Source organism: Cyprinus carpio, chromosome B4 (assembly GCF_018340385.1).
Source record: "Cyprinus carpio isolate SPL01 chromosome B4, ASM1834038v1, whole genome shotgun sequence".
NCBI classification, from domain to species: Eukaryota; Metazoa; Chordata; class Actinopteri; order Cypriniformes; family Cyprinidae; genus Cyprinus; species Cyprinus carpio.
Window position 1 is genome coordinate 22,280,810 of NC_056600.1, and position 5,593 is coordinate 22,286,402.

The 5,593-nt window shown below is 42.5% G+C and overlaps 1 pseudogene; it reads right to left on the minus strand.

The window, feature by feature from the left end:
* Window positions 1-303: 303 nt before the first annotated feature.
* On the minus strand, window positions 304-3,205 carry LOC109060956 (annotated as a pseudogene).
* Window positions 3,206-5,593: the final 2,388 nt, after the last annotated feature.

Sequence of the window (5,593 nt, forward strand, 5' to 3'; positions counted from 1 at the left end):
AGGCTCTGACATCTCTGCTTCGAAGTTTTGAAGAGCTTTAAGCTGATATCAGAGTTTTCAGTCCACAGGGCTAGTGCTGCATCAGACACTGGTGTGTCTTGGACGTTTATGGCAGTCTTGATTCGAAGAGAACCTGAGTCTGAGTCAGACGCTTGCAATGAGCAGAGGAAAGGGTCTTGGTTCTTGATGCTTGGAGTTGAGCTTGCTTTTTGCTTTGACCTTGCATTGTCAGTCAGTGAATGGGGGGCAGTGTCTGTTGCTTGACACTGCGTCTCGTTGGGGTTTACTGACTGGAAAGGCAGAGGCTTGCGGACTTGAGTCCAGATCTTCAGGTGCTTGAAGTCTATTAAATGTTCAAAGCGATTGAGCAGGTCTTTCCCAATGAGGAGTGGATGTGTGTTGAGTGGTGAAACGTACACTGGGTGGATGAGATTCATTGGTCCCACGGTTAGGTGAATTGGGGCAACATGTTTTAGTTGTAGGCCTGTGTTGGAATATGCGTGGAGGCTCAGCTCACACCTTTGAAGTTTGAGGGTGCTATTAGACCTCTTTGTTCTTTCTTGGACTTCTTCAAGGAGTTCGGTCGACATTAGAGTGATGCCGGCTTCTGTGACGAGAAGGGCTTCGACTTTGATGTGGCGTTCAATGATGATGGAGAGGTAAAACTTTCTTGCTATACCGTTCTCAATGAGGTCACCTAAGAGCTGAGGGACTGGAGTCTGGGAGGAAACAGGTAGGATGTCAGGACTGATCTGGTTTTCTTTGGAGGTGTGGCAGACAGCCAAGACAGCACTTTCAGGGGCTTGAGAGGTTTCATCAGCAGGGGTTTGCTGGACGCTGCTGTGATCTGGAGCATCAGGTGTTGAGTTAGGGACTAACTCTGTTGCTGGGTTTTCAGGTAGGATTTCTTGTCCATCTGAAGTTAGGGTAGTTACAGTTCTCTAAGAGTAAGGTGAAGGAGTGCTGTTCTCTGTGGTTTGTTGGGTCAGGTGGTCGCTGTCTTCTCGTCCGGCTGATAGTCAGGCTGAATCTGGTTTCTCTTTCTTTTCCCACTTCCGGTCCTCCTCCTTTTGTTGGAAGAACTCTTTCATCATCATCATCATCATCATCAGTTCTTGTGAGTCAAAGCACGGTGAAGTCTTTTGTTCTTGCATGGATTCAGTTTGGGCTCGATAAGCTTGGAATCTTTGTGAGTTTTTTTGTCGATTCCTTGGGCTGGTTGCTCCAGGGTGTGTTTGTCATTTTACCTTGGAGGCTACATTGAATTCCCATGAGCTTTTTCCTATTGAGTTTCCAAATGAGCTTGCCTGGTTCCACGATCTTTCCCAATGTCTCTCATGAGGTCTTGATTGGTCCCATGAGTTTTCCCAGTGATGTCCAGGTGAGTGTTGTCGTCCATGCGGTCCATCCCAGTGATTGTTCCTTCGTTTAGGTCGGGTACCCACATGGGAGTCCCGTTCTCTGTTGGATGAGGATGCATTCCACTCTTTGGGTGTTGGCTTGGCATGATCTTGACATTGGGCGCCCTCTAGGGCCAGCCCCTGACTCTGAGTGTTGAAGTCCAGAACTGCCATGGTTTTGATGCTCTTTTCTGAAGCCATCTTCTGTTTACAGTAGGCCTTTTGTGCCAAGTCTCACAGTTGTTGAGCACTCATTGTGCGTGGACATGCAAGGACCAAGATGGTGGCTTACTCCACGGTGAAGATTTCTCAGAAGGAGAGTTTTAAAATTTATGTCTTCCTCCATATTCTGTTCATTGCGAGTCCCGAAGTACGCTTGTCTGAGCCAGCTGTAGAACAATTGAGAAGATTCCTGATGACCTTGTTTCATCTCCAGGGCAGCCACTAGTCCTTGTTCCGACTCAGGGTCAGCAAACTCTTTGATGAGGGCTTCTCTGAGCAGGTGGTAATCAGTCTTTGTGTGGGCCAGCTGTCGGTCCAGGAAACTGCGAACCTCTGAGCTGGATGTTGCTCGGATCAAATAAAGTCTATCTTTGTCGGTGGCACTGGGATTCATTTCCAGATGAAAGTCGACATCTTGCAGATATCCTTTGATCTCTTGACTGCCTGGCACATTTGGGGTAAATTTTCCAATGTTCCTGGCGAGTTTGTCGAGGTCCTTGAGGTCCAGACCATGTGATGATCTGTGGCTGGCTGGAGCAGTTTCTTTTTGCTTTGTCGTGACATAAAGTTCTTCGAGGGGAGCAGGTGGGTGTTTCAGCACTGCCCCCTCCCCCTTTTGATCATGTGTCAGTCCAGGAACAGGGGACCCGGGCCTGCTTGGCAGGGGTGAGACTGGTGCCCGTCGCGTTCCTGGTGGTTCAGAATGCAGCTCTTAGGCATGTCTGAGTTCTTCTCTGAAGCTGTCTGACTCCTCTTTGATGTAGTCCAGCTGTCGTGTTAGGCGGCTGATCTCATTTCTTGACTCACCCAGGTGAGTTTCAAGGGCTTTAATTCTGCTGTTCTTGTCTCTGAAGTCGGCCTTGGCCTTTTCCAGGAGCTGTTCCGCATACTGTAGCTTGTTGGAGAGATCAGCGTAGTCTTCCTTGACTTGTTCCATTTTTTTTGTAGTAGCTACTAGTGTCTCTTTTAGCTGGGTTATCTCCTCCTCTGCGCCTTGTTCCACTTCATTGGGTCCTTCCCGTCATTCCTGAGCCTCCAGTTCTAGCTTTTCGACGCGTTGTTGTGCACGTGTTAGCTCCTGCTGGAGATGGGAGTTGTGCCTTTCTCTCAGCTTGAGGGTGGCGATGAGTGTGTGGCTTAAGGAGCCGGTGATCTTGGCTAGTTCTTTGTGACTGTAGCTCTGACTTGGATCTTGTCTTGTGAGGCTTGTTATGTTTTCATCCAGCTGGTCCTGTGTCTGATGCTTCAGTGTTTCAGCAGCCTTAGGTAGGAGGCTGTCTGTTGCGACACTTAGCCAAGTTTCGAGGTCCTCCCAGTGGCCAACAGGGTCTGTTGTGCGAGACATGTTTTGACGCAGTGAGGGAGATCTAGAATCTAGACTGACACAGACCTTGAAGAGGAGAAAACAAAACAAGACAAAACAGAGGTGTAAATGTGCAATGTGGGTTGATGTTGAGTGTGTAATGGGCAGGTGAGTGTAGTTCTCAGCAACTGTGAATCTCTGGTGGGCGTGCTTCTAATTTGTAGTCTCTGTGGGGAAAATTAAGAAGCACACACAGGTAGCACAGCTAGAGAACAGAGGGAGAAAAGAGTGGTTATAATTTGTGGTATGAACAGAATAATATTTGGCTGTTTCCACTTTTCCTATAAAAAGAAAGGTTTTTTTGTAAGGAAAGATTAGAGCCAATGGTTTTTTCTGGTTACAGAATGAGTACAATAAAATTTTCTTTCTTCTTTTTTTTTATTTATTAATTTTATTTTTGTTAAGTTTGATTTAGAAGGATGCTTCTAGACAGGGCTTTGGTAATGGGGATTTCTAAATACCAGGACTGTGATTGCTATTAAAATTCTTCCAGGGCGGATGAAAAACAATAGCAATGACAGTATTGGTTTCTCAGCTGGTAGGATTGACAAAAAAACACCAATCAGAGCTTTTCTAGCTGCGTGTTCAATATTTGGCGGACACCTATAGGTTCCTTTGTTGGCCTACTTTAGCCTTAGGCGGGTAGGATCCCAGGGTGAGAAGGTAAGGTAGGATGAGAGTCAGACAATTTTGAAACGAAGTGTTCAAGTTTCACAAAATTTCGTTAAATGTTTCTTAAGTTCTCTGCTTTTATGATTCTCACAGGTACAAACCCAAAACGGCAACAGTAGTCAAATCAGAAGAAGACAGCTGAGAGTCAGAAGAAGAAATGTTTTGCTCCCAATGTTAGGAAAAATGACAAAGTGGTGGGGCTGTTGAGTCGATACACCTAGGGGTTGGTGTTGCTGTGTTAGCAGGATAACACTACTTAACCTAAGTATTGAGGAAAACCCTAAATTTTCTTTTGGGGTTTGCCACTGACAGGCTTAAGCCAAATGGGGAAACCTATGAAAATTTGGGTTGAGTTAATTAAATAACTGACGGAGAGAGAAAATAAGGCCTAACCGGTAGAACCAAAACTTAATTGCAAATGAAATTCAAATTTCAACTTAGAAAAGTATTTCCTGTTTAAAATTAAATTATGTTATCCTTAAAATTGCTAAGAGCAATTCAGATTAACTTAATAAGTATCTTGAAACAGGGTAGCCTAAACTCTGTTTAACTATGGAATAAATTAACATTTCTGAGCAATATTGACAGTTCAAGGATTAAAATCTCTAATGTTGTCATGAGATTATAAAAGCAATTATAATTCAATTATCAGCAAATATTGTTGCTATGTGAAAGCAGGAACTGAACTTAATTTATGAAATTAAATAAAAATTCAAAATCTGTAATTAATTATGAAATGAAATCAAAATTTCAAAACCATAATTAATTAGATTAATAATATCTGCTGATGTCATTAAAATTATAAAAGCAGTTATAGCTGAATTAATCACAATGTAACATTAAAGTAATGAGGATGAGAACCATCATTAATCATTAATAAAACAACAGCGTTTCAACTGATAAGAGTAAACAAGCTAATGTTTAAGTTTGCATCAGTCAATGTTCTTTTCAGCGGGAGGAGAGGAGAAGAGAGAGATTAATAAATGTAAAAGAGAGAAAGAATGAGGTGAGAGTGAGTTAAAGTTCAGATGTAACAGATGTAAAGTCACTTCAACACTTCAAATACTTCAAAAACACACTGCATTAAACACACAGAAATGCTATGCGCTAACCACTAGCCTTCAAGGCGACTAGTTTTGCATATGCTTCAATGCCAAGGCATTAGCTTCAGTTGTGTACAAATAGCTCAAATTACCCCGGAAAAGGTCTCTTGGAACTTCCGGGTTATGGTTGTTACTATGGCAATGTATACTGCCCTAAGCTGGCATGTGTTATGCATGGCTTATGTGCTTTACATGAAATGACGGCGCATCTCATACTTAACAACCACAAAGCACTATTTAGATTTTTATCTTTTAGCGCTGAACTATCTCAGCTCGTTAGAGTGAGGTAGATTGATCTACAGATTTACTGTAATTAATAAAATACAATATTGAGATCTCGGCGGATCTCAGCACTTGTTTTAGTCTACAGACAAAAACACACATGGATTTAACCACAATTCTACTTGATCAAGATTTCACAATTCTAGATTAATGTCTCAAACCGGGGAGATACATAGATGAATTTGATGTGAAACTCGCACAAACAAATCGAACTATGAAGGCCATATTTGAAAAGAAAGGAAAATGAGGAACACGCTCGCTTCTTTCTTATCCGCTTTAGGCAACTTATTTTGTCTCTGCAGACAATTAAATGCTTTACTGCAGTTCAAACAACAAACAACAACTCGAGTTCGGTTCATTCATTCACACACTGGCATGCCATAATGAAAGTACCCAGTAGCACAACAAACTGTTTCTCTGTCTTTGATCTATTCTTCCGGATAAAATAGAACAAATACAACACAAAATGTCTTGGCATTATGTATTTTTAGGTCAAATTTGCCTGCATTAATTCTCCACCATATATGTAAGGAAATATTAGCTCATTTATT